Source organism: Rhea pennata, unplaced genomic scaffold, assembly GCF_028389875.1.
Source record: "Rhea pennata isolate bPtePen1 unplaced genomic scaffold, bPtePen1.pri scaffold_26, whole genome shotgun sequence".
Taxonomy (NCBI): domain Eukaryota; kingdom Metazoa; phylum Chordata; class Aves; order Rheiformes; family Rheidae; genus Rhea; species Rhea pennata.
In genome coordinates, this window is record NW_026907677.1 from 6,130,007 (window position 1) to 6,155,791 (window position 25,785).

The following is a 25,785-nucleotide window of genomic DNA, read 5'->3' on the forward strand; positions in this document are numbered from 1 at the left end:
TGCCTGCCACGGGACTGCTTCTGAGCACGGAGGCACGCCTACAAGCCAGCTGAGATGGGCTTTGCCTAAGAGTCAGGGAAGTGGCGAGCGGAACAAGGGATGTGCTGCACAGCTTCCCTCGCAGGCAGATTCCCTCCTGGGACGCTTACTTCTCTTGCCTTAGTGCCCTGCTTTGTTTGGAGGCTGTTTGCGGACAGCAGCACACACAGCGGGAAGGTGCGCTCTGATCGGCTCTAAGTCTCGGCAGATAGAAGCGCAAGCGAGGCACCGGCTCGCAGTTTGTCCCGGGCATGGGAAGCAGCATGCTGCGTGCCCAGAACACATCCCCCTGTATCCTGCCTGCCACGGGACTGCTTCTGAGCACGGAGGCACGTCTACAAGCCAGCTGAGATGGGCTTTGCCTAAGAGTCAGGGAAGTGTCGAGTGGAACAAGGGATGTGCTGCACAGCTTCCCTCGCAGGCAGATTCCCTCCTGGGACGCTTACTTCTCATGCCTTAGTGCCCTGCTTTGTTTGGAGGCTGTTTGCGGACAGCACCACACACAGCGGGAAGTTGCGCTCTGATCGGCTCCAAGTCTCGGCAGATAGAAGCGCAAGCGAGGCACCGGCTCGCAGTTTGTCCCGGGCATGGGAAGCAGCCTGCTGCATGCCCAGAACACATCTCTCACTGTCCTGCCTGCCACAGGGCTGTTTCTGAGCACGGAGGCACGCCTACAAGCAAGTTGAGATGGGCTTTGCCTAAGAGTGAGGGAAGTGTCGAGTGGAACAAGGGATGTGCTGCACAGCTTCCCTCGCAGGCAGATTCCCTCCTGGGACGCTTACTTCTCATGCCTTAGTGCCCTGCTTTGTTTGGAGGCTGTTTGCGCACAGCAGCACACACAGCGGTAAGGTGCGCTCTGATCGGCTCCAAGTCTCGGCAGATAGAAGCGCAAGCGAGGCACCGGCTCGCAGTTTGTCCCGGGCATGGGAAGCAGCATGCTGCTTGCCCAGAACACATCCCCCTGTATCCTGCCTGCCACGGGACTGCTTCTGAGCACGGAGGCACGCCTACAAGCCAGCTGAGATGGGCTTTGCCTAAGAGTCAGGGAAGTGGCGAGTGGAACAAGGGATGTGCTGCACAGCTTCCCTCGCAGGCAGATTCCCTCCTGGGACGCTTACTTCTCTTGCCTTAGTGCCCTGCTTTGTTTGGAGGCTGTTTGCGGACAGCAGCACACACAGCGGGAAGGTGCGCTCTGATCGGCTCCAAGTCTCGGCAGATAGAAGCGCAAGCGAGGCACCGGCTCACAGTTTGTCCCGGGCATGGGAAGCAGCATGCTGCATGCCCAGAACACATCTCTCACTGTCCTGCCTGCCACAGGGCTGTTTCTGAGCACGGAGGCACGCCTACAAGCAAGTTGAGATGGGCTTTGCCTAAGAGTGAGGGAAGTGTCGAGTGGAACAAGGGAACTGCTGCACAGCTTCCCTCGCAGGCAGATTCAATCCTGGGACGCTTAGTTCTCTTGCCTTAGTGCCCTGCTTTGTTTGGAGACTGTTTGCGGACAGCAGCACACACAGCGGGAAGGTGCGCGCTGGCCATCTCCAAGTCCGGCAGATAGAAGCGCAAGCGAGGCACCGGCTCGCAGTATGTCCCGGGCATGGGAAGCAGCATGCTGCGTGCCCAGAACACATCTCGCACTGTCCTGCCTGCCACAGGGCTGTTTCTGAGCACGGAGGCACGCCTACAAGCCAGCTGAGATGGGCTTTGCCTAAGAGTCAGGGAAGTGTCGAGTGGAACAAGGGATGTGCTGCACAGCTTCCCTCGCAGGCAGATTCCCTCCTGGGACGCTTACTTCTCATGCCTTAGTGCCCTGCTTTGTTTGGAGGCTGTTTGCGGACAGCAGCACACACAGCGGGAAGGTGCGCTCTGATCGGCTCCAAGTCTCGGCAGATAGAAGCGCAAGCGAGGCACCGGCTCGCAGTTTGTCCCGGGCATGGGAAGCAGCATGCTGCGTGCCCAGAACACATCCCCCTGTATCCTGCCTGCCACGGGACTGCTTCTGAGCACGGAGGCACGCCTACAAGCCAGCTGAGATGGGCTTTGCCTAAGAGTCAGGGAAGTGTCGAGTGGAACAAGGGATGTGCTGCACAGCTTCCCTCGCAGGCAGATTCCCTCCTGGGACGCTTACTTCTCTTGCCTTAGTGCCCTGCTTTGTTTGGAGGCTGTTTGCGGACAGCAGCACACACAGCGGGAAGGTGCGCTCTGATCGGCTCCAAGTCTCGGCAGATAGAAGCGCAAGCGAGGCACCGGCTCACAGTTTGTCCCGGGCATGGGAAGCAGCATGCTGCGTGCCCAGAACACATCTCGCACTGTCCTGCCTGCCACGGGACTGCTTCTGAGCACGGAGGCACGCCTACAAGCAAGTTGAGATGGGCTTTGCCTAAGAGTCAGGGAAGTGTCGAGTGGAACAAGGGAACTGCTGAACAGCTTCCCTCGCAGGCAGATTCCCTCCTGGGGCGCTTAGTTCTCTTGCTTTAGTGCCCTGCTTTGTTTGGAGGCTGTTTGCGGACAGCAGCACACACAGCGGGAAGGTGCGCGCTGGCCAGCTCCAAGTCCGGCAGATAGAAGCGCAAGCGAGGCACCGGCTCGCAGTTTGTCCCGGGCATGGGAAGCAGCATGCTGCATGCCCAGAACACATCTCGCACTGTCCTGCCTGCCACAGGGCTGTTTCTGAGCACGGAGGCACGCCTACAAGCCAGCTGAGATGGGCTTTGCCTAAGAGTCAGGGAAGTGGCGAGCGGAACAAGGGATGTGCTGCACAGCTTCCCTCGCAGGCAGATTCCCTCCTGGGGCGCTTAGTTTTCTTGCTTTAGTGCCCTGCTTTGTTTGGAGACTGTTTGCGGACAGCAGCACACACAGCGGGAAGGTGCGCTCTGATCGGCTCCAAGTCCGGCAGATAGAAGCGCAAGCAAGGCACCGGCTCGCAGTTTGTCCCGGGCATGGGAAGCAGCATGCTGCTTGCCCAGAACACATCTCGCACTGTCCTGCCTGCCACGGGACTGCTTCTGAGCACGGAGACACGCCTACAAGCCAGCTGAGATGGGCTTTGCCTAAGAGTCAGGGAAGTGGCGAGTGGAACAAGGGATGTACTGCACAGCTTCCCTCGCAGGCAGATTCCCTCCTGGGACGCTTACTTCTCTTGCTTTAGTGCCCTGCTTTGTTTGGAGACTGTTTGCGGACAGCAGCACACACAGCGGGAAGGTGCGCTCTGATCGGCTCCAAGTCTCGGCAGATAGAAGCGCAAGCGAGGCACCGGCTCGCAGTTTGTCCCGGGCATGGGAAGCAGCATGCTGCTTGCCCAGAACACATCTCGCACTGTCCTGCCTGCCACGGGACTGCTTCTGAGCACGGAGGCACGCCTAAAAGCAAGTTGAGATGGGCTTTGCCTAAGAGTGAGGGAAGTGTCGAGTGGAACAAGGGAACTGCTGAACAGCTTCCCTCGCAGGCAGATTCCCTCCTGGGGCGCTTAGTTCTCTTGCTTTAGTGCCCTGCTTTGTTTGGAGACTGTTTGCGGACAGCAGCACACACAGCGGGAAGGTGCGCTCTGATCGGCTCCAAGTCCGGCAGATAGAAGCGCAAGCGAGGCACCGGCTCGCAGTTTGTCCCGGGCATGGGAAGCAGCATGCTGCTTGCCCAGAACACATCCCCCTGTATCCTGCCTGCCATGGGACTGCTTCTGAGCACGGAGGCACGCCTACAAGCCAGCTGAGATGGGCTTTGCCTAAGAGTCAGGGAAGTGGCGAGTGGAACAAGGGATGTGCTGCACAGCTTCCCTCGCAGGCAGATTCCCTCCTGGGACGCTTACTTCTCATGCCTTAGTGCCCTGCTTTGTTTGGAGACTGTTTGCGGACAGCAGCACACACAGCGGGAAGGTGCGCTCTGATCGGCTCCAAGTCTCGGCAGATAGAAGCGCAAGCGAGGCACCGGCTCGCAGTTTGTCCCGGGCATGGGAAGCAGCATGCTGCATGCCCAGAACACATCTCTCACTGTCCTGCCTGCCACAGGGCTGTTTCTGAGCACGGAGGCACGCCTACAAGCAAGTTGAGATGGGCTTTGCCTAAGAGTGAGGGAAGTGTCGAGTGGAACAAGGGAACTGCTTCACAGCTTCCCTCGCAGGCAGATTCCCTCCTGGGATGCTTAGTTCTCTTGCCTTAGTGCCCTGCTTTGTTTGGAGGCTGTTTGCGGACAGCAGCACACACAGCGGGAAGGTGCGCTCTGATCGGCTCCAAGTCTCGGCAGATAGAAGCGCAAGCGAGGCACCGGCTCGCAGTATGTCCCGGGCATGGGAAGCAGCATGCTGCATGCCCAGAACACATCTCGCACTGTCCTGCCTGCCACAGGGCTGTTTCTGAGCACGGAGGCACGCCTACAAGCCAGCAGAGATGGGCTTTGCCTAAGAGTGAGGGAAGTGTCGAGTGGAACAAGGGATGTGCTGCACAGCTTCCCTCGCAGGCAGATTCCCTCCTGGGACGCTTACTTCTCATGCCTTAGTGCCCTGCTTTGTTTGGAGGCTGTTTGCGGACAGCAGCACACACAGCGGGAAGGTGCGCTCTGATCGGCTCCAAGTCCGGCAGATAGAAGCGCAAGCGAGGCACCGGCTCGCAGTTTGTCCCGGGCATGGGAAGCAGCATGCTGCTTGCCCAGAACACATCCCCCTGTATCCTGCCTGCCATGGGACTGCTTCTGAGCACGGAGGCACGCCTACAAGCCAGCTGAGATGGGCTTTGCCTAAGAGTCACGGAAGTGGCGAGTGGAACAAGGGATGTGCTGCACAGCTTCCCTCGCAGGCAGATTCCCTCCTGGGACGCTTAGTTCTCTTGCCTTAGTGCCCTGCTTTGTTTGGAGGCTGTTTGCGGACAGCAGCACACACAGCGGGAAGGTGCGCTCTGATCGGCTCCAAGTCTCAGCAGATAGAAGCGCAAGCGAGGCACCGGCTCGCAGTTTGTCCCGGGCATGGGAAGCAGCATGCTGCGTGCCCAGAATACATCCCCCTGTATCCTGACTGCCACGGGACTGCTTCTGAGCACGGAGGCTCGCCTACAAGCCAGCTGAGATGGGCTTTGCCTAAGAGTCAGGGAAGTGTCGAGTGGAACAAGGGATGTGCTGCACAGATTCCCTCGCAGGCAGATTCCCTCCTGGGACGCTTACTTCTCATGCCTTAGTGCCCTGCTTTGTTTGGAGACTGTTTGCGGACAGCAGCACACACAGCGGGAAGGTGCGCTCTGATCGGCTCCAAGTCTCGGCAGATAGAAGCGCAAGCGAGGCACCGGCTCGCAGTTTGTCCCGGGCATGGGAAGCAGCATGCTGCATGCCCAGAACACATCTCTCACTGTCCTGCCTGCCACAGGGCTGTTTCTGAGCACGGAGGCACGCCTACAAGCAAGTTGAGATGGGCTTTGCCTAAGAGTGAGGGAAGTGTCGAGTGGAACAAGGGAACTGCTTCACAGCTTCCCTCGCAGGCAGATTCCCTCCTGGGATGCTTACTTCTCTTGCCTTAGTGCCCTGCTTTGTTTGGAGGCTGTTTGCGGACAGCAGCACACACAGCGGGAAGGTGCGCTCTGATCGGCTCCAAGTCTCGGCAGATAGAAGCGCAAGCGAGGCACCGGCTCGCAGTATGTCCCGGGCATGGGAAGCAGCATGCTGCATGCCCAGAACACATCTCGCACTGTCCTGCCTGCCACAGGGCTGTTTCTGAGCACGGAGGCACGCCTACAAGCCAGCAGAGATGGGCTTTGCCTAAGAGTGAGGGAAGTGTCGAGTGGAACAAGGGATGTGCTGCACAGCTTCCCTCGCAGGCAGATTCCCTCCTGGGACGCTTACTTCTCATGCCTTAGTGCCCTGCTTTGTTTGGAGGCTGTTTGCGGACAGCAGCACACACAGCGGGAAGGTGCGCTCTGATCGGCTCCAAGTCTCGGCAGATAGAAGCGCAAGCGAGGCACCGGCTCGCAGTTTGTCCCGGGCATGGGAAGCAGCATGCTGCGTGCCCAGAACACATCCCCCTGTATCCTGCCTGCCACGGGACTGCTTCTGAGCACGGAGGCACGCCTACAAGCCAGCTGAGATGGGCTTTGCCTAAGAGTCAGGGAAGTGTCGAGTGGAACAAGGGATGTGCTGCACAGCTTCCCTCGCAGGCAGATTCCCTCCTGGGACGCTTACTTCTCATGCCTTAGTGCCCTGCTTTGTTTGGAGGCTGTTTGCGGACAGCACCACACACAGCGGGAAGTTGCGCTCTGATCGGCTCCAAGTCTCGGCAGATAGAAGCGCAAGCGAGGCACCGGCTCGCAGTTTGTCCCGGGCATGGGAAGCAGCCTGCTGCATGCCCAGAACACATCTCTCACTGTCCTGCCTGCCACAGGGCTGTTTCTGAGCACGGAGGCACGCCTACAAGCAAGTTGAGATGGGCTTTGCCTAAGAGTGAGGGAAGTGTCGAGTGGAACAAGGGATGTGCTGCACAGCTTCCCTCGCAGGCAGATTCCCTCCTGGGACGCTTACTTCTCATGCCTTAGTGCCCTGCTTTGTTTGGAGGCTGTTTGCGCACAGCAGCACACACAGCGGTAAGGTGCGCTCTGATCGGCTCCAAGTCTCGGCAGATAGAAGCGCAAGCGAGGCACCGGCTCGCAGTTTGTCCCGGGCATGGGAAGCAGCATGCTGCTTGCCCAGAACACATCCCCCTGTATCCTGCCTGCCACGGGACTGCTTCTGAGCACGGAGGCACGCCTACAAGCCAGCTGAGATGGGCTTTGCCTAAGAGTCAGGGAAGTGGCGAGTGGAACAAGGGATGTGCTGCACAGCTTCCCTCGCAGGCAGATTCCCTCCTGGGACGCTTACTTCTCTTGCCTTAGTGCCCTGCTTTGTTTGGAGGCTGTTTGCGGACAGCAGCACACACAGCGGGAAGGTGCGCTCTGATCGGCTCCAAGTCTCGGCAGATAGAAGCGCAAGCGAGGCACCGGCTCACAGTTTGTCCCGGGCATGGGAAGCAGCATGCTGCATGCCCAGAACACATCTCTCACTGTCCTGCCTGCCACAGGGCTGTTTCTGAGCACGGAGGCACGCCTACAAGCAAGTTGAGATGGGCTTTGCCTAAGAGTGAGGGAAGTGTCGAGTGGAACAAGGGAACTGCTGCACAGCTTCCCTCGCAGGCAGATTCAATCCTGGGACGCTTAGTTCTCTTGCCTTAGTGCCCTGCTTTGTTTGGAGACTGTTTGCGGACAGCAGCACACACAGCGGGAAGGTGCGCGCTGGCCATCTCCAAGTCCGGCAGATAGAAGCGCAAGCGAGGCACCGGCTCGCAGTATGTCCCGGGCATGGGAAGCAGCATGCTGCGTGCCCAGAACACATCTCGCACTGTCCTGCCTGCCACAGGGCTGTTTCTGAGCACGGAGGCACGCCTACAAGCCAGCAGAGATGGGCTTTGCCTAAGAGTCAGGGAAGTGTCGAGTGGAACAAGGGATGTGCTGCACAGCTTCCCTCGCAGGCAGATTCCCTCCTGGGACGCTTACTTCTCATGCCTTAGTGCCCTGCTTTGTTTGGAGGCTGTTTGCGGACAGCAGCACACACAGCGGGAAGGTGCGCTCTGATCGGCTCCAAGTCTCGGCAGATAGAAGCGCAAGCGAGGCACCGGCTCGCAGTTTGTCCCGGGCATGGGAAGCAGCATGCTGCGTGCCCAGAACACATCCCCCTGTATCCTGCCTGCCACGGGACTGCTTCTGAGCACAGAGGCACGCCTACAAGCCAGCTGAGATGGGCTTTGCCTAAGAGTCAGGGAAGTGTCGAGTGGAACAAGGGATGTGCTGCACAGCTTCCCTCGCAGGCAGATTCCCTCCTGGGGCGCTTAGTTCTCTTGCTTTAGTGCCCTGCTTTGTTTGGAGACTGTTTGCGGACAGCAGCACACACAGCGGGAAGGTGCGCGCTGGCCAGCTCCAAGTCTCGGCAGATAGAAGCGCAAGCGAGGCACCGGCTCGCAGTTTGTCCCGGGCATGGGAAGCAGCATGCTGCGTGCCCAGAACACATCCCCCTGTATCCTGCCTGCCACGGGACTGCTTCTGAGCACGGAGGCACGTCTACAAGCCAGCTGAGATGGGCTTTGCCTAAGAGTGAGGGAAGTGTCGAGCGGAACAAGGGATGTGCTGCACAGATTCCCTCGCAGGCAGATTCCCTCCTGGGACGCTTACTTCTCTTGCCTTAGTGCCCTGCTTTGTTTGGAGGCTGTTTGCGGACAGCAGCACACACAGCGGGAAGGTGCGCTCTGATCGGCTCCACGTCTCGGCAGATAGAAGCGCAAGCGAGGCACCGGCTCGCAGTTTGTCCCGGGCATGGGAAGCAGCATGCTGCATGTCCAGAACACATCCCCCTGTATCCTGACTGCCACGGGACTGCTTCTGAGCACGGAGACACGTCTACAAGCCAGCTGAGATGGGCTTTGCCTAAGAGTCAGGGAAGTGTCGAGTGGAACAAGGGATGTGCTGCACAGCTTCCCTCGCAGGCAGATTCCCTCCTGGGACGCTTACTTCTCTTGCCTTAGTGCCCTGCTTTGTTTGGAGGCTGTTTGCGGACAGCAGCACACACAGCGGGAAGGTGCGCTCTGATCGGCTCCAAGTCTCGGCAGATAGAAGCGCAAGCGAGGCACCGGCTCGCAGTTTGTCCCGGGCATGGGAAGCAGCATGCTGCGTGCCCAGAACACATCTCGCACTATCCTGCCTGCCACGGGACTGCTTCTGAGCACGGAGGCACGCCTACAAGCCAGCTGAGATGGGCTTTGCCTAAGAGTGAGGGAAGTGGCGAGCTGAACACGGGAACTGCTGCACAGCTTCCCTCGCAGGCAGATTCCCTCCTGGGACGCTAACTTCTCTTGCCTTAGCGCCCTGCTTTGTTTGGAGGCTGTTTGCGGACAGCAGCACACACAGCGGGAAGGTGCGCGCTGGCCAGCTCCAAGTCTCGGCAGATAGAAGCGCAAGCGAGGCACCGGCTCGCAGTTTGTCCCGGGCATGGGAAGCAGCATGCTGCATGCCCAGAACACATCCCCCTGTATCCTGCCTGCCACGGGACTGCTTCTGAGCACGGAGGCACGCCTACAAGCCAGCTGAGATGGGCTTTGCCTAAGAGTCAGGGAAGTGGCGAGCGGAACAAGGGATGTGCTGCACAGCTTCCCTCGCAGGCAGATTCCCTCCTGGGACGCTTACTTCTCTTGCCTTAGTGCCCTGCTTTGTTTGGAGGCTGTTTGCGGACAGCAGCACACACAGCGGGAAGGTGCGCTCTGATCGGCTCCAAGTCTCGGCAGATAGAAGCGCAAGCGAGGCACCGGCTCGCAGTTTGTCCCGGGCATGGGAAGCAGCATGCTGCGTGCCCAGAATACATCCCCCTGTATCCTGCCTGCCACGGGACTGCTTCTGAGCACGGAGGCTCGCCTACAAGCCAGCTGAGATGGGCTTTGCCTAAGAGTCAGGGAAGTGTCGAGTGGAACAAGGGATGTGCTGCACAGATTCCCTCGCAGGCAGATTCCCTCCTGGAACGCTTACTTCTCATGCCTTAGTGCCCTGCTTTGTTTGGAGGCTGTTTGCGGACAGCAGCACACACAGCGGGAAGGTGCGCGCTGGCCATCTCCAAGTCCGGCAGATAGAAGCGCAAGCGAGGCACCGGCTCGCAGTTTGTCCCGGGCATGGGAAGCAGCATGCTGCATGCCCAGAACACATCTCGCACTGTCCTGCCTGCCACAGGGCTGTTTCTGAGCACGGAGGCACGCCTACAAGCAAGTTGAGATGGGCTTTGCCTAAGAGTGAGGGAAGTGTTGAGTGCAACAAGGCAACTGCTTCATAGCTTCCCTCGCAGGCAGATTCCCTCCTGGGACGCTTACTTCTCTTGCCTTAGTGCCCTGCTTTGTTTGGAGACTGTTTGCGGACAGCAGCACACACAGCGGGAAGGTGCGCGCTGGCCATCTCCAAGTCCGGCAGATAGAAGCGCAAGCGAGGCACCGGCTCGCAGTTTGTCCCGGGCATGGGAAGCAGCATGCTGCTTGCCCAGAACACATCTCGCACTGTCCTGCCTGCCACAGGGCTGTTTCTGAGCACGGAGGCACGCCTACAAGCAAGTTGAGATGGGCTTTGCGTAAGAGTGAGGGAAGTGTCGAGTGGAACAAGGGAACTGCTGCACAGCTTCCCTCGCAGGCAGATTCCCTCCTGGGGCGCTTAGTTCTCTTGCTTTAGTGCCCTGCTTTGTTTGGAGACTGTTTGCGGACAGCAGCACACACAGCGGGAAGGTGCGCTCTGATCGGCTCCAAGTCTCGGCAGATAGAAGCGCAAGCGAGGCACCGGCTCGCAGTTTGTCCCGGGCATGGGAAGCAGCATGCTGCTTGCCCAGAACACATCTCGCACTGTCCTGCCTGCCACGGGACTGCTTCTGAGCACGGAGGCACGCCTACAAGCAAGTTGAGATGGGCTTTGCCTAAGAGTGAGGGAAGTGTCGAGTGGAACAAGGGAACTGCTGAACAGCTTCTCTCGCAGGCAGATTCCCTCCTGGGACGCTTAGTTCTCTTGCTTTAGTGCCCTGCTTTGTTTGGAGGCTGTTTGCGGACAGCAGCACACACAGCGGGAAGGTGCGCGCTGGCCAGCTCCAAGTCCGGCAGATAGAAGCGCAAGCGAGGCACCGGCTCGCAGTTTGTCCCGGGCATGGGAAGCAGCATGCTGCATGCCCAGAACACATCTCGCACTGTCCTGCCTGCCACAGGGCTGTTTCTGAGCACGGAGGCACGCCTACAAGCCAGCTGAGATGGGCTTTGCCTAAGAGTCAGGGAAGTGGCGAGCGGAACAAGGGATGTGCTGCACAGCTTCCCTCGCAGGCAGATTCCCTCCTGGGACGCTTACTTCTCTTGCCTTAGTGCCCTGCTTTGTTTGGAGGCTGTTTGCGGACAGCAGCACACACAGCGGGAAGGTGCGCTCTGATCGGCTCTAAGTCTCGGCAGATAGAAGCGCAAGCGAGGCACCGGCTCGCAGTTTGTCCCGGGCATGGGAAGCAGCATGCTGCGTGCCCAGAACACATCCCCCTGTATCCTGCCTGCCACGGGACTGCTTCTGAGCACGGAGGCACGTCTACAAGCCAGCTGAGATGGGCTTTGCCTAAGAGTCAGGGAAGTGTCGAGTGGAACAAGGGATGTGCTGCACAGCTTCCCTCGCAGGCAGATTCCCTCCTGGGACGCTTACTTCTCATGCCTTAGTGCCCTGCTTTGTTTGGAGGCTGTTTGCGGACAGCACCACACACAGCGGGAAGTTGCGCTCTGATCGGCTCCAAGTCTCGGCAGATAGAAGCGCAAGCGAGGCACCGGCTCGCAGTTTGTCCCGGGCATGGGAAGCAGCCTGCTGCATGCCCAGAACACATCTCTCACTGTCCTGCCTGCCACAGGGCTGTTTCTGAGCACGGAGGCACGCCTACAAGCAAGTTGAGATGGGCTTTGCCTAAGAGTGAGGGAAGTGTCGAGTGGAACAAGGGATGTGCTGCACAGCTTCCCTCGCAGGCAGATTCCCTCCTGGGACGCTTACTTCTCATGCCTTAGTGCCCTGCTTTGTTTGGAGGCTGTTTGCGCACAGCAGCACACACAGCGGTAAGGTGCGCTCTGATCGGCTCCAAGTCTCGGCAGATAGAAGCGCAAGCGAGGCACCGGCTCGCAGTTTGTCCCGGGCATGGGAAGCAGCATGCTGCTTGCCCAGAACACATCCCCCTGTATCCTGCCTGCCACGGGACTGCTTCTGAGCACGGAGGCACGCCTACAAGCCAGCTGAGATGGGCTTTGCCTAAGAGTCAGGGAAGTGGCGAGTGGAACAAGGGATGTGCTGAACAGCTTCCCTCGCAGGCAGATTCCCTCCTGGGACGCTTACTTCTCTTGCCTTAGTGCCCTGCTTTGTTTGGAGGCTGTTTGCGGACAGCAGCACACACAGCGGGAAGGTGCGCTCTGATCGGCTCCAAGTCTCGGCAGATAGAAGCGCAAGCGAGGCACCGGCTCACAGTTTGTCCCGGGCATGGGAAGCAGCATGCTGCGTGCCCAGAACACATCTCGCACTGTCCTGCCTGCCACGGGACTGCTTCTGAGCACGGAGGCACGCCTACGAGCAAGTTGAGATGGGCTTTGCCTAAGAGTGAGGGAAGTGTCGAGTGGAACAAGGGAACTGCTGAACAGCTTCCCTCGCAGGCAGATTCCCTCCTGGGGCGCTTAGTTCTCTTGCTTTAGTGCCCTGCTTTGTTTGGAGGCTGTTTGCGGACAGCAGCACACACAGCGGGAAGGTTCGCGCTGGCCAGCTCCAAGTCCGGCAGATAGAAGCACAAGCGAGGCACCGGCTCGCAGTTTGTCCCGGGCATGGGAAGCAGCATGCTGCATGCCCAGAACACATCTCGCACTGTCCTGCCTGCCACAGGGCTGTTTCTGAGCACGGAGGCACGCCTACAAGCCAGCTGAGATGGGCTTTGCCTAAGAGTCAGGGAAGTGGCGAGCGGAACAAGGGATGTGCTGCACAGCTTCCCTCGCAGGCAGATTCCCTCCTGGGGCGCTTACTTCTCTTGCTTTAGTGCCCTGCTTTGTTTGGAGACTGTTTGCGGACAGCAGCACACACAGCGGGAAGGTGCGCTCTGATCGGCTCCAAGTCCGGCAGATAGAAGCGCAAGCGAGGCACCGGCTCGCAGTTTGTCCCGGGCATGGGAAGCAGCATGCTGCTTGCCCAGAACACATCTCGCACTGTCCTGCCTGCCACGGGACTGCTTCTGAGCACGGAGGCACGCCTACGAGCAAGTTGAGATGGGCTTTGCCTAAGAGTGAGGGAAGTGTCGAGTGGAACAAGGGAACTGCTGAACAGCTTCCCTCGCAGGCAGATTCCCTCCTGGGGCGCTTAGTTCTCTTGCTTTAGTGCCCTGCTTTGTTTGGAGGCTGTTTGCGGACAGCAGCACACACAGCGGGAAGGTTCGCGCTGGCCAGCTCCAAGTCCGGCAGATAGAAGCACAAGCGAGGCACCGGCTCGCAGTTTGTCCCGGGCATGGGAAGCAGCATGCTGCATGCCCAGAACACATCTCGCACTGTCCTGCCTGCCACAGGGCTGTTTCTGAGCACGGAGGCACGCCTACAAGCCAGCTGAGATGGGCTTTGCCTAAGAGTCAGGGAAGTGGCGAGCGGAACAAGGGATGTGCTGCACAGCTTCCCTCGCAGGCAGATTCCCTCCTGGGACGCTTACTTCTCTTGCCTTAGTGCCCTGCTTTGTTTGGAGACTGTTTGCGGACAGCAGCACACACAGCGGGAAGGTGCGCTCTGATCGGCTCCAAGTCTCGGCAGATAGAAGCGCAAGCGAGGCACCGGCTCGCAGTTTGTCCCGGGCATGGGAAGCAGCATGCTGCGTGCCCAGAACACATCCCCCTGTATCCTGCCTGCCACGGGACTGCTTCTGAGCACGGAGGCTCGCCTACAAGCCAGCTGAGATGGGCTTTGCCTAAGAGTGAGGGAAGTGTCGAGTGGAACAAGGGATGTGCTGCACAGCTTCCCTCGCAGGCAGATTCCCTCCTGGGGCGCTTACTTCTCTTGCTTTAGTGCCCTGCTTTGTTTGGAGACTGTTTGCGGACAGCAGCACACACAGCGGGAAGGTGCGCTCTGATCGGCTCCAAGTCCGGCAGATAGAAGCGCAAGCGAGGCACCGGCTCGCAGTTTGTCCCGGGCATGGGAAGCAGCATGCTGCTTGCCCAGAACACATCTCGCACTGTCCTGCCTGCCACGGGACTGCTTCTGAGCACGGAGGCACGCCTAAAAGCAAGTTGAGATGGGCTTTGCCTAAGAGTGAGGGAAGTGTCGAGTGGAACAAGGGAACTGCTGAACAGCTTCCCTCGCAGGCAGATTCCCTCCTGGGACGCTTAGTTCTCTTGCTTTAGTGCCCTGCTTTGTTTGGAGACTGTTTGCGGACAGCAGCACACACAGCGGGAAGGTGCGCTCTGATCGGCTCCAAGTCCGGCAGATAGAAGCGCAAGCGAGGCACCGGCTCGCAGTTTGTCCCGGGCATGGGAAGCAGCATGCTGCTTGCCCAGAACACATCCCCCTGTATCCTGCCTGCCATGGGACTGCTTCTGAGCACGGAGGCACGCCTACAAGCCAGCTGAGATGGGCTTTGCCTAAGAGTCAGGGAAGTGGCAAGTGGAACAAGGGATGTGCTGCACAGCTTCCCTCGCAGGCAGATTCCCTCCTGGGGCGCTTAGTTCTCTTGCCTTAGTGCCCTGCTTTGTTTGGAGGCTGTTTGCGGACAGCAGCACACACAGCGGGAAGGTGCGCTCTGATCGGCTCCAAGTCTCGGCAGATAGAAGCGCAAGCGAGGCACCGGCTCGCAGTTTGTCCCGGGCATGGGAAGCAGCATGCTGCGTGCCCAGAATACATCCCACTGTATCCTGCCTGCCACGGGACTGCTTCTGAGCACGGAGGCTCGCCTACAAGCCAGCTGAGATGGGCTTTGCCTAAGAGTGAGGGAAGTGTCGAGTGGAACAAGGGAACTGCTTCACAGCTTTTCTCGCAGGCAGATTCCCTCCTGGGGCGCTTACTTCTCATGCCTTAGTGCCCTGCTTTGTTTGGAGGCTGTTTGCGGACAGCAGCACACACAGCGGGAACGTGCGCTCTGATCGGCTCCAAGTCTCGGCAGATAGAAGCGCAAGCGAGGCACCGGCTCGCAGTTTGTCCCGGGCATGGGAAGCAGCATGCTGCATGCCCAGAACACATCTCTCACTGTCCTGCCTGCCACAGGGCTGTTTCTGAGCACGGAGGCACGCCTACAAGCAAGTTGAGATGGGCTTTGCCTAAGAGTGAGGGAAGTGTCGAGTGGAACAAGGGAACTGCTGCACAGCTTCCCTCGCAGGCAGATTCAATCCTGGGACGCTTAGTTCTCTTGCCTTAGTGCCCTGCTTTGTTTGGAGACTGTTTGCGGACAGCAGCACACACAGCGGGAAGGTGCGCGCTGGCCATCTCCAAGTCCGGCAGATAGAAGCGCAAGCGAGGCACCGGCTCGCAGTATGTCCCGGGCATGGGAAGCAGCATGCTGCGTGCCCAGAACACATCTCGCACTGTCCTGCCTGCCACAGGGCTGTTTCTGAGCACGGAGGCACGCCTACAAGCCAGCAGAGATGGGCTTTGCCTAAGAGTCAGGGAAGTGTCGAGTGGAACAAGGGATGTGCTGCACAGCTTCCCTCGCAGGCAGATTCCCTCCTGGGACGCTTACTTCTCATGCCTTAGTGCCCTGCTTTGTTTGGAGGCTGTTTGCGGACAGCAGCACACACAGCGGGAAGGTGCGCTCTGATCGGCTCCAAGTCTCGGCAGATAGAAGCGCAAGCGAGGCACCGGCTCGCAGTTTGTCCCGGGCATGGGAAGCAGCATGCTGCGTGCCCAGAACACATCCCCCTGTATCCTGCCTGCCACGGGACTGCTTCTGAGCACGGAGGCACGCCTACAAGCCAGCTGAGATGGGCTTTGCCTAAGAGTCAGGGAAGTGGCGAGTGGAACAAGGGATGTGCTGCACAGCTTCCCTCGCAGGCAGATTCCCTCCTGGGGCGCTTAGTTCTCTTGCTTTAGTGCCCTGCTTTGTTTGGAGACTGTTTGCGGACAGCAGCACACACAGCGGGAAGGTGCGCGCTGGCCAGCTCCAAGTCTCGGCAGATAGAAGCGCAAGCGAGGCACCGGCTCGCAGTTTGTCCCGGGCATGGGAAGCAGCATGCTGCGTGCCCAGAACACATCCCCCTGTATCCTGCCTGCCACGGGACTGCTTCTGAGCACGGAGGCACGCCTACAAGCCAGCTGAGATGGGCTTTGCCTAAGAGTCAGGGAAGTGTCGAGCGGAACAAGGGATGTGCTGCACAGATTCCCTCGCAGGCAGATTCCCTCCTGGGACGCTTACTTCTCTTGCCTTAGTGCCCTGCTTTGTTTGGAGGCTGTTTGCGGACAGCAGCACACACAGCGGGAAGGTGCGCTCTGATCGGCTCCACGTCTCGGCAGATAGAAGCGCAAGCGAGGCACCGGCTCGCAGTTTGTCCCGGGCATGGGAAGCAGCATGCTGCATGTCCAGAACACATCCCCCTGTATCCTGACTGCCACGGGACTGCTTCTGAGCACGGAGACACGTCTACAAGCCAGCTGAGATGGGCTTTGCCTAAGAGTGAGGGAAGTGTCGAGTGGAACAAGGGATGTGCTGCACAGCTTCCCTCGCAGGCAGATTCCCTCCTGGGACGCTTACTTCTCTTGCCTTAGTGCCCTGCTTTGTTTGGAGGCTGTTTGCGCACAGCAGCACACACAGCGGGAAGGTGCGCTCTGATCGGCTCCAAGTCTCGGCAGATAGAAGCGCAAGCGAGGCACCGGCTCGCAGTTTGTCCCGGGCATGGGAAGCAGCATGCTGCGTGCCCAGAACACATCTCGCACTATCCTGCCTGCCACGGGACTGCTTCTGAGCACGGAGGCACGCCTACAAGCCAGCTGAGATGGGCTTTGCCTAAGAGTCAGGGAAGTGTCGAGTGGAACAAGGGATGTGCTGCAGAGCTTCCCTCGCAGGCAGATTCCCTCCTGGAACGCTTACTTCTCATGCCTTAGTGCCCTGCTTTGTTTGGAGGCTGTTTGCGGACAGCAGCACACACAGCGGGAAGGTGCGCGCTGGCCATCTCCAAGTCCGGCAGATAGAAGCGCAAGCGAGGCACCGGCTCGCAGTTTGTCCCGGGCATGGGAAGCAGCATGCTGCTTGCCCAGAACACATCTCGCACTGTCCTGCCTGCCACAGGGCTGTTTCTGAGCACGGAGGCACGCCTACAAGCAAGTTGAGATGGGCTTTGCCTAAGAGTGAGGGAAGTGTCGAGTGGAACAAGGGAACTGCTGCACAGCTTCCCTCGCAGGCAGATTCCCTCCTGGGGCGCTTAGTTCTCTTGCTTTAGTGCCCTGCTTTGTTTGGAGACTGTTTGCGGACAGCAGCACACACAGCGGGAAGGTGCGCTCTGATCGGCTCCAAGTCTCGGCAGATAGAAGCGCAAGCGAGGCACCGGCTCGCAGTTTGTCCCGGGCATGGGAAGCAGCATGCTGCTTGCCCAGAACACATCTCGCACTGTCCTGCCTGCCACGGGACTGCTTCTGAGCACGGAGGCACGCCTACAAGCAAGTTGAGATGGGCTTTGCCTAAGAGTGAGGGAAGTGTCGAGTGGAACAAGGGAACTGCTGAACAGCTTCCCTCGCAGGCAGATTCCCTCCTGGGACGCTTAGTTCTCTTGCTTTAGTGCCCTGCTTTGTTTGGAGGCTGTTTGCGGACAGCAGCACACACAGCGGGAAGGTGCGCGCTGGCCAGCTCCAAGTCCGGCAGATAGAAGCGCAAGCGAGGCACCGGCTCGCAGTTTGTCCCGGGCATGGGAAGCAGCATGCTGCATGCCCAGAACACATCTCGCACTGTCCTGCCTGCCACAGGGCTGTTTCTGAGCACGGAGGCACGCCTACAAGCCAGCTGAGATGGGCTTTGCCTAAGAGTCAGGGAAGTGGCGAGTGGAACAAGGGAACTGCTGAACAGCTTCCCTCGCAGGCAGATTCCCTCCTGGGGCGCTTACTTCTCTTGCCTTAGTGCCCTGCTTTGTTTGGAGGCTGTTTGCGGACAGCAGCACACACAGCGGGAAGGTGCGCTCTGATCGGCTCCAAGTCTCGGCAGATAGAAGCGCAAGCGAGGCACCGGCTCGCAGTTTGTCCCGGGCATGGGAAGCAGCATGCTGCGTGCCCAGAATACATCCCCCTGTATCCTGCCTGCCACGGGACTGCTTCTGAGCACGGAGGCTCGCCTACAAGCCAGCTGAGATGGGCTTTGCCTAAGAGTCAGGGAAGTGTCGAGTGGAACAAGGGATGTGCTGCACAGCTTCCCTCGCAGGCAGATTCCCTCCTGGGACGCTTACTTCTCATGCCTTAGTGCCCTGCTTTGTTTGGAGGCTGTTTGCGGACAGCAGCACACACAGCGGGAAGGTGCGCGCTGGCCAGCTCCAAGTCTCGGCAGATAGAAGCGCAAGCGAGGCACCGGCTCGCAGTTTGTCCCGGGCATGGGAAGCAGCATGCTGCATGCCCAGAACACATCTCTCACTGTCCTGCCTGCCACAGGGCTGTTTCTGAGCACGGAGGCACGCCTACAAGCAAGTTGAGATGGGCTTTGCCTAAGAGTGAGGGAAGTGTCGAGTGGAACAAGGGAACTGCTGCACAGCTTCCCTCGCAGGCAGATTCCCTCCTGGGACGCTTAGTTCTCTTGCCTTAGTGCCCTGCTTTGTTTGGAGGCTGTTTGCGGACAGCAGCACACACAGCGGGAAGGTGCGCGCTGGCCATCTCCAAGTCCGGCAGATAGAAGCGCAAGCGAGGCACCGGCTCGCAGTTTGTCCCGGGCATGGGAAGCAGCATGCTGCGTGCCCAGAACACATCTCGCACTGTCCTGCCTGCCACAGGGCTGTTTCTGAGCACGGAGGCACGCCTACAAGCAAGTTGAGATGGGCTTTGCCTAAGAGTGAGGGAAGTGTCGAGTGGAACAAGGGAACTGCTTCACAGCTTCCCTCGCAGGCAGATTCCCTCCTGGGACGCTTACTTCTCATGCCTTAGTGCCCTGCTTTGTTTGGAGGCTGTTTGCGGACAGCAGCACACACAGCGGGAACGTGCGCTCTGATCGGCTCCAAGTCTCGGCAGATAGAAGCGCAAGCGAGGCACCGGCTCGCAGTTTGTCCCGGGCATGGGAAGCAGCATGCTGCATGCCCAGAACACATCTCTCACTGTCCTGCCTGCCACAGGGCTGTTTCTGAGCACGGAGGCACGCCTACAAGCAAGTTGAGATGGGCTTTGCCTAAGAGTGAGGGAAGTGTCGAGTGGAACAAGGGAACTGCTGCACAGCTTCCCTCGCAGGCAGATTCAATCCTGGGACGCTTAGTTCTCTTGCCTTAGTGCCCTGCTTTGTTTGGAGACTGTTTGCGGACAGCAGCACACACAGCGGGAAGGTGCGCGCTGGCCATCTCCAAGTCCGGCAGATAGAAGCGCAAGCGAGGCACCGGCTCGCAGTATGTCCCGGGCATGGGAAGCAGCATGCTGCGTGCCCAGAACACATCTCGCACTGTCCTGCCTGCCACAGGGCTGTTTCTGAGCACGGAGGCACACCTACAAGCCAGCAGAGATGGGCTTTGCCTAAGAGTCAGGGAAGTGTCGAGTGGAACAAGGGATGTGCTGCACAGCTTCCCTCGCAGGCAGATTCCCTCCTGGGACGCTTACTTCTCATGCCTTAGTGCCCTGCTTTGTTTGGAGGCTGTTTGCGGACAGCAGCACACACAGCGGGAAGGTGCGCTCTGATCGGCTCCAAGTCTCGGCAGATAGAAGCGCAAGCGAGGCACCGGCTCGCAGTTTGTCCCGGGCATGGGAAGCAGCATGCTGCGTGCCCAGAACACATCCCCCTGTATCCTGCCTGCCACGGGACTGCTTCTGAGCACGGAGGCACGCCTACAAGCCAGCTGAGATGGGCTTTGCCTAAGAGTCAGGGAAGTGTCGAGTGGAACAAGGGATGTGCTGCACAGCTTCCCTCACAGGCAGATTCCCTCCTGGGGCGCTTAGTTCTCTTGCTTTAGTGCCCTGCTTTGTTTGGAGACTGTTTGCGGACAGCAGCACACACAGCGGGAAGGTGCGCGCTGGCCAGCTCCAAGTCTCGGCAGATAGAAGCGCAAGCGAGGCACCGGCTCGCAGTTTGTCCCGGGCATGGGAAGCAGCATGCTGCGTGCCCAGAACACATCCCCCTGTATCCTGCCTGCCACGGGACTGCTTCTGAGCACGGAGGCACGTCTACAAGCCAGCTGAGATGGGCTTTGCCTAAGAGTCAGGGAAGTGTCGAGCGGAACAAGGGATGTGCTGCACAGATTCCCTCGCAGGCAGATTCCCTCCTGGGACGCTTACTTCTCTTGCCTTAGTGCCCTGCTTTGTTTGGAGGCTGTTTGCGGACAGCAGCACACACAGCGGGAAGGTGCGCTCTGATCGGCTCCAAGTCTCGGCAGATAGAAGCGCAAGCGAGGCACCGGCTCGCAGTTTGTCCCGGGCATGGGAAGCAGCATGCTGCGTGCCCAGAACACATCTCGCACTATCCTGCCTGCCACGGGACTGCTTCTGAGCACGGAGGCACGCCTACAAGCCAGCTGAGATGGGCTTTGCCTAAGAGTGAGGGAAGTGGCGAGCTGAACACGGGAACTGCTGCACAGCTTCCCTCGCAGGCAGATTCCCTCCTGGGACGCTAACTTCTCTTGCCTTAGCGCCCTGCTTTGTTTGGAGGCTGTTTGCGGACAGCAGCACACACAGCGGGAAGGTGCGCGCTGGCCAGCTCCAAGTCTCGGCAGATAGAAGCGCAAGCGAGGCACCGGCTCGCAGTTTGTCCCGGGCATGGGAAGCAGCATGCTGCATGCCCAGAACACATCCCCCTGTATCCTGCCTGCCACGGGACTGCTTCTGAGCACGGAGGCACGCCTACAAGCCAGCTGAGATGGGCTTTGCCTAAGAGTCAGGGAAGTGGCGAGCGGAACAAGGGATGTGCTGCACAGCTTCCCTCGCAGGCAGATTCCCTCCTGGGACGCTTACTTCTCTTGCCTTAGTGCCCTGCTTTGTTTGGAGGCTGTTTGCGGACAGCAGCACACACAGCGGGAAGGTGCGCTCTGATCGGCTCCAAGTCTCGGCAGATAGAAGCGCAAGCGAGGCACCGGCTCGCAGTTTGTCCCGGGCATGGGAAGCAGCATGCTGCGTGCCCAGAATACATCCCCCTGTATCCTGCCTGCCACGGGACTGCTTCTGAGCACGGAGGCTCGCCTACAAGCCAGCTGAGATGGGCTTTGCCTAAGAGTCAGGGAAGTGTCGAGTGGAACAAGGGATGTGCTGCACAGCTTCCCTCGCAGGCAGATTCCCTCCTGGAACGCTTACTTCTCATGCCTTAGTGCCCTGCTTTGTTTGGAGGCTGTTTGCGGACAGCAGCACACACAGCGGGAAGGTGCGCGCTGGCCATCTCCAAGTCCGGCAGATAGAAGCGCAAGCGAGGCACCGGCTCGCAGTTTGTCCCGGGCATGGGAAGCAGCATGCTGCATGCCCAGAACACATCTCGCACTGTCCTGCCTGCCACAGGGCTGTTTCTGAGCACGGAGGCATGCCTACAAGCAAGTTGAGATGGGCTTTGCCTAAGAGTGAGGGAAGTGTTGAGTGGAACAAGGCAACTGCTTCACAGCTTCCCTCGCAGGCAGATTCCCTCCTGGGACGCTTACTTCTCTTGCCTTAGTGCCCTGCTTTGTTTGGAGACTGTTTGCGGACAGCAGCACACACAGCGGGAAGGTGCGCGCTGGCCATCTCCAAGTCCGGCAGATAGAAGCGCAAGCGAGGCACCGGCTCGCAGTTTGTCCCGGGCATGGGAAGCAGCATGCTGCTTGCCCAGAACACATCTCGCACTGTCCTGCCTGCCACAGGGCTGTTTCTGAGCACGGAGGCACGCCTACAAGCAAGTTGAGATGGGCTTTGCCTAAGAGTGAGGGAAGTGTCGAGTGGAACAAGGGAACTGCTGCACAGCTTCCCTCGCAGGCAGATTCCCTCCTGGGGCGCTTAGTTCTCTTGCTTTAGTGCCCTGCTTTGTTTGGAGACTGTTTGCGGACAGCAGCACACACAGCGGGAAGGTGCGCTCTGATCGGCTCCAAGTCTCGGCAGATAGAAGCGCAAGCGAGGCACCGGCTCGCAGTTTGTCCCGGGCATGGGAAGCAGCATGCTGCTTGCCCAGAACACATCTCGCACTGTCCTGCCTGCCACGGGACTGCTTCTGAGCACGGAGGCACGCCTACAAGCAAGTTGAGATGGGCTTTGCCTAAGAGTGAGGGAAGTGTCGAGTGGAACAAGGGAACTGCTGAACAGCTTCCCTCGCAGGCAGATTCCCTCCTGGGACGCTTAGTTCTCTTGCTTTAGTGCCCTGCTTTGTTTGGAGGCTGTTTGCGGACAGCAGCACACACAGCGGGAAGGTGCGCGCTGGCCAGCTCCAAGTCCGGCAGATAGAAGCGCAAGCGAGGCACCGGCTCGCAGTTTGTCCCGGGCATGGGAAGCAGCATGCTGCATGCCCAGAACACATCTCGCACTGTCCTGCCTGCCACAGGGCTGTTTCTGAGCACGGAGGCACGCCTACAAGCCAGCTGAGATGGGCTTTGCCTAAGAGTCAGGGAAGTGGCGAGCGGAACAAGGGATGTGCTGCACAGCTTCCCTCGCAGGCAGATTCCCTCCTGGGACGCTTACTTCTCTTGCCTTAGTGCCCTGCTTTGTTTGGAGGCTGTTTGCGGACAGCAGCACACACAGCGGGAAGGTGCGCTCTGATCGGCTCTAAGTCTCGGCAGATAGAAGCGCAAGCGAGGCACCGGCTCGCAGTTTGTCCCGGGCATGGGAAGCAGCATGCTGCGTGCCCAGAACACATCCCCCTGTATCCTGCCTGCCACGGGACTGCTTCTGAGCACGGAGGCACGTCTACAAGCCAGCTGAGATGGGCTTTGCCTAAGAGTCAGGGAAGTGTCGAGGGGAACAAGGGATGTGCTGCACAGCTTCCCTCGCAGGCAGATTCCCTCCTGGGACGCTTACTTCTCATGCCTTAGTGCCCTGCTTTGTTTGGAGGCTGTTTGCGGACAGCAGCACACACAGCGGGAAGGTGCGCTCTGATCGGCTCCAAGTCTCGGCAGATAGAAGCGCAAGCGAGGCACCGGCTCGCAGTTTGTCCCGGGCATGGGAAGCAGCCTGCTGCATGCCCAGAACACATCTCTCACTGTCCTGCCTGCCACAGGGCTGTTTCGGAGCACGGAGGCACGCCTACAAGCAAGTTGAGATGGGCTTTGCCTAAGAGTGAGGGAAGTGTCGAGTGGAACAAGGGATGTGCTGCACAGCTTCCCTCGCAGGCAGATTCCCTCCTGGGACGCTTACTTCTCATGCCTTAGTGCCCTGCTTTGTTTGGAGGCTGTTTGCGCACAGCAGCACACACAGCGGTAAGGTGCGCTCTGATCGGCTCCAAGTCTCGGCAGATAGAAGCGCAAGCGAGGCACCGGCTCGCAGTTTGTCCCGGGCATGGGAAGCAGCATGCTGCTTGCCCAGAACACATCCCCCTGTATCCTGCCTGCCACGGGACTGCTTCTGAGCACGGAGGCACGCCTACAAGCCAGCTGAGATGGGCTTTGCCTAAGAGTCAGGGAAGTGGCGAGTGGAACAAGGGATGTGCTGCACAGCTTCCCTCGCAGGCAGATTCCCTCCTGGGACGCTTACTTCTCTTGCCTTAGTGCCCTGCTTTGTTTGGAGGCTGTTTGCGGACAGCAGCACACACAGCGGGAAGGTGCGCTCTGATCGGCTCCAAGTCTCGGCAGATAGAAGCGCAAGCGAGGCACCGGCTCACAGTTTGTCCCGGGCATGGGAAGCAGCATGCTGCGTGCCCAGAACACATCTCGCACTGTCCTGCCTGCCACGGGACTGCTTCTGAGCACGGAGGCACGCCTACGAGCAAGTTGAGATGGGCTTTGCCTAAGAGTGAGGGAAGTGTCGAGTGGAACAAGGGAACTGCTGAACAGCTTCCCTCGCAGGCAGATTCCCTCCTGGGGCGCTTAGTTCTCTTGCTTTAGTGCCCTGCTTTGTTTGGAGGCTGTTTGCGGACAGCAGCACACACAGCGGGAAGGTGCGCGCTGGCCAGCTCCAAGTCCGGCAGATAGAAGCACAAGCGAGGCACCGGCTCGCAGTTTGTCCCGGGCATGGGAAGCAGCATGCTGCATGCCCAGAACACATCTCGCACTGTCCTGCCTGCCACAGGGCTGTTTCTGAGCACGGAGGCACGCCTACAAGCCAGCTGAGATGGGCTTTGCCTAAGAGTCAGGGAAGTGGCGAGCGGAACAAGGGATGTGCTGCACAGCTTCCCTCGCAGGCAGATTCCCTCCTGGGACGCTTACTTCTCTTGCCTTAGTGCCCTGCTTTGTTTGGAGACTGTTTGCGGACAGCAGCACACACAGCGGGAAGGTGCGCTCTGATCGGCTCCAAGTCTCGGCAGATAGAAGCGCAAGCGAGGCACCGGCTCGCAGTTTGTCCCGGGCATGGGAAGCAGCATGCTGCGTGCCCAGAACACATCCCCCTGTATCCTGCCTGCCACGGGACTGCTTCTGAGCACGGAGGCTCGCCTACAAGCCAGCTGAGATGGGCTTTGCCTAAGAGTGAGGGAAGTGTCGAGTGGAACAAGGGATGTGCTGCACAGCTTCCCTCGCAGGCAGATTCCCTCCTGGGGCGCTTACTTCTCTTGCTTTAGTGCCCTGCTTTGTTTGGAGACTGTTTGCGGACAGCAGCACACACAGCGGGAAGGTGCGCTCTGATCGGCTCCAAGTCCGGCAGATAGAAGCGCAAGCGAGGCACCGGCTCGCAGTTTGTCCCGGGCATGGGAAGCAGCATGCTGCTTGCCCAGAACACATCTCGCACTGTCCTGCCTGCCACGGGACTGCTTCTGAGCACGGAGGCACGCCTAAAAGCAAGTTGAGATGGGCTTTGCCTAAGAGTGAGGGAAGTGTCGAGTGGAACAAGGGAACTGCTGAACAGCTTCCCTCGCAGGCAGATTCCCTCCTGGGACGCTTAGTTCTCTTGCTTTAGTGCCCTGCTTTGTTTGGAGACTGTTTGCGGACAGCAGCACACACAGCGGGAAGGTGCGCTCTGATCGGCTCCAAGTCCGGCAGATAGAAGCGCAAGCGAGGCACCGGCTCGCAGTTTGTCCCGGGCATGGGAAGCAGCATGCTGCTTGCCCAGAACACATCCCCCTGTATCCTGCCTGCCATGGGACTGCTTCTGAGCACGGAGGCACGCCTACAAGCCAGCTGAGATGGGCTTTGCCTAAGAGTCAGGGAAGTGGCAAGTGGAACAAGGGATGTGCTGCACAGCTTCCCTCGCAGGCAGATTCCCTCCTGGGGCGCTTAGTTCTCTTGCCTTAGTGCCCTGCTTTGTTTGGAGGCTGTTTGCGGACAGCAGCACACACAGCGGGAAGGTGCGCTCTGATCGGCTCCAAGTCTCGGCAGATAGAAGCGCAAGCGAGGCACCGGCTCGCAGTTTGTCCCGGGCATGGGAAGCAGCATGCTGCTTGCCCAGAACACATCTCGCACTGTCCTGCCTGCCACGGGACTGCTTCTGAGCACGGAGGCACGCCTACAAGCAAGTTGAGATGGGCTTTGCCTAAGAGTGAGGGAAGTGTCGAGTGGAACAAGGGAACTGCTGAACAGCTTCCCTCGCAGGCAGATTCCCTCCTGGGACGCTTAGTTCTCTTGCTTTAGTGCCCTGCTTTGTTTGGAGGCTGTTTGCGGACAGCAGCACACACAGCGGGAAGGTGCGCGCTGGCCAGCTCCAAGTCCGGCAGATAGAAGCGCAAGCGAGGCACCGGCTCGCAGTTTGTCCCGGGCATGGGAAGCAGCATGCTGCATGCCCAGAACACATCTCGCACTGTCCTGCCTGCCACAGGGCTGTTTCTGAGCACGGAGGCACGCCTACAAGCCAGCTGAGATGGGCTTTGCCTAAGAGTGAGGGAAGTGTCGAGTGGAACAAGGGAACTGCTGAACAGCTTCCCTCGCAGGCAGATTCCCTCCTGGGACGCTTACTTCTCTTGCCTTAGTGCCCTGCTTTGTTTGGAGGCTGTTTGCGGACAGCAGCACACACAGCGGGAAGGTGCGCTCTGATCGGCTCCAAGTCTCGGCAGATAGAAGCGCAAGCGAGGCACCGGCTCG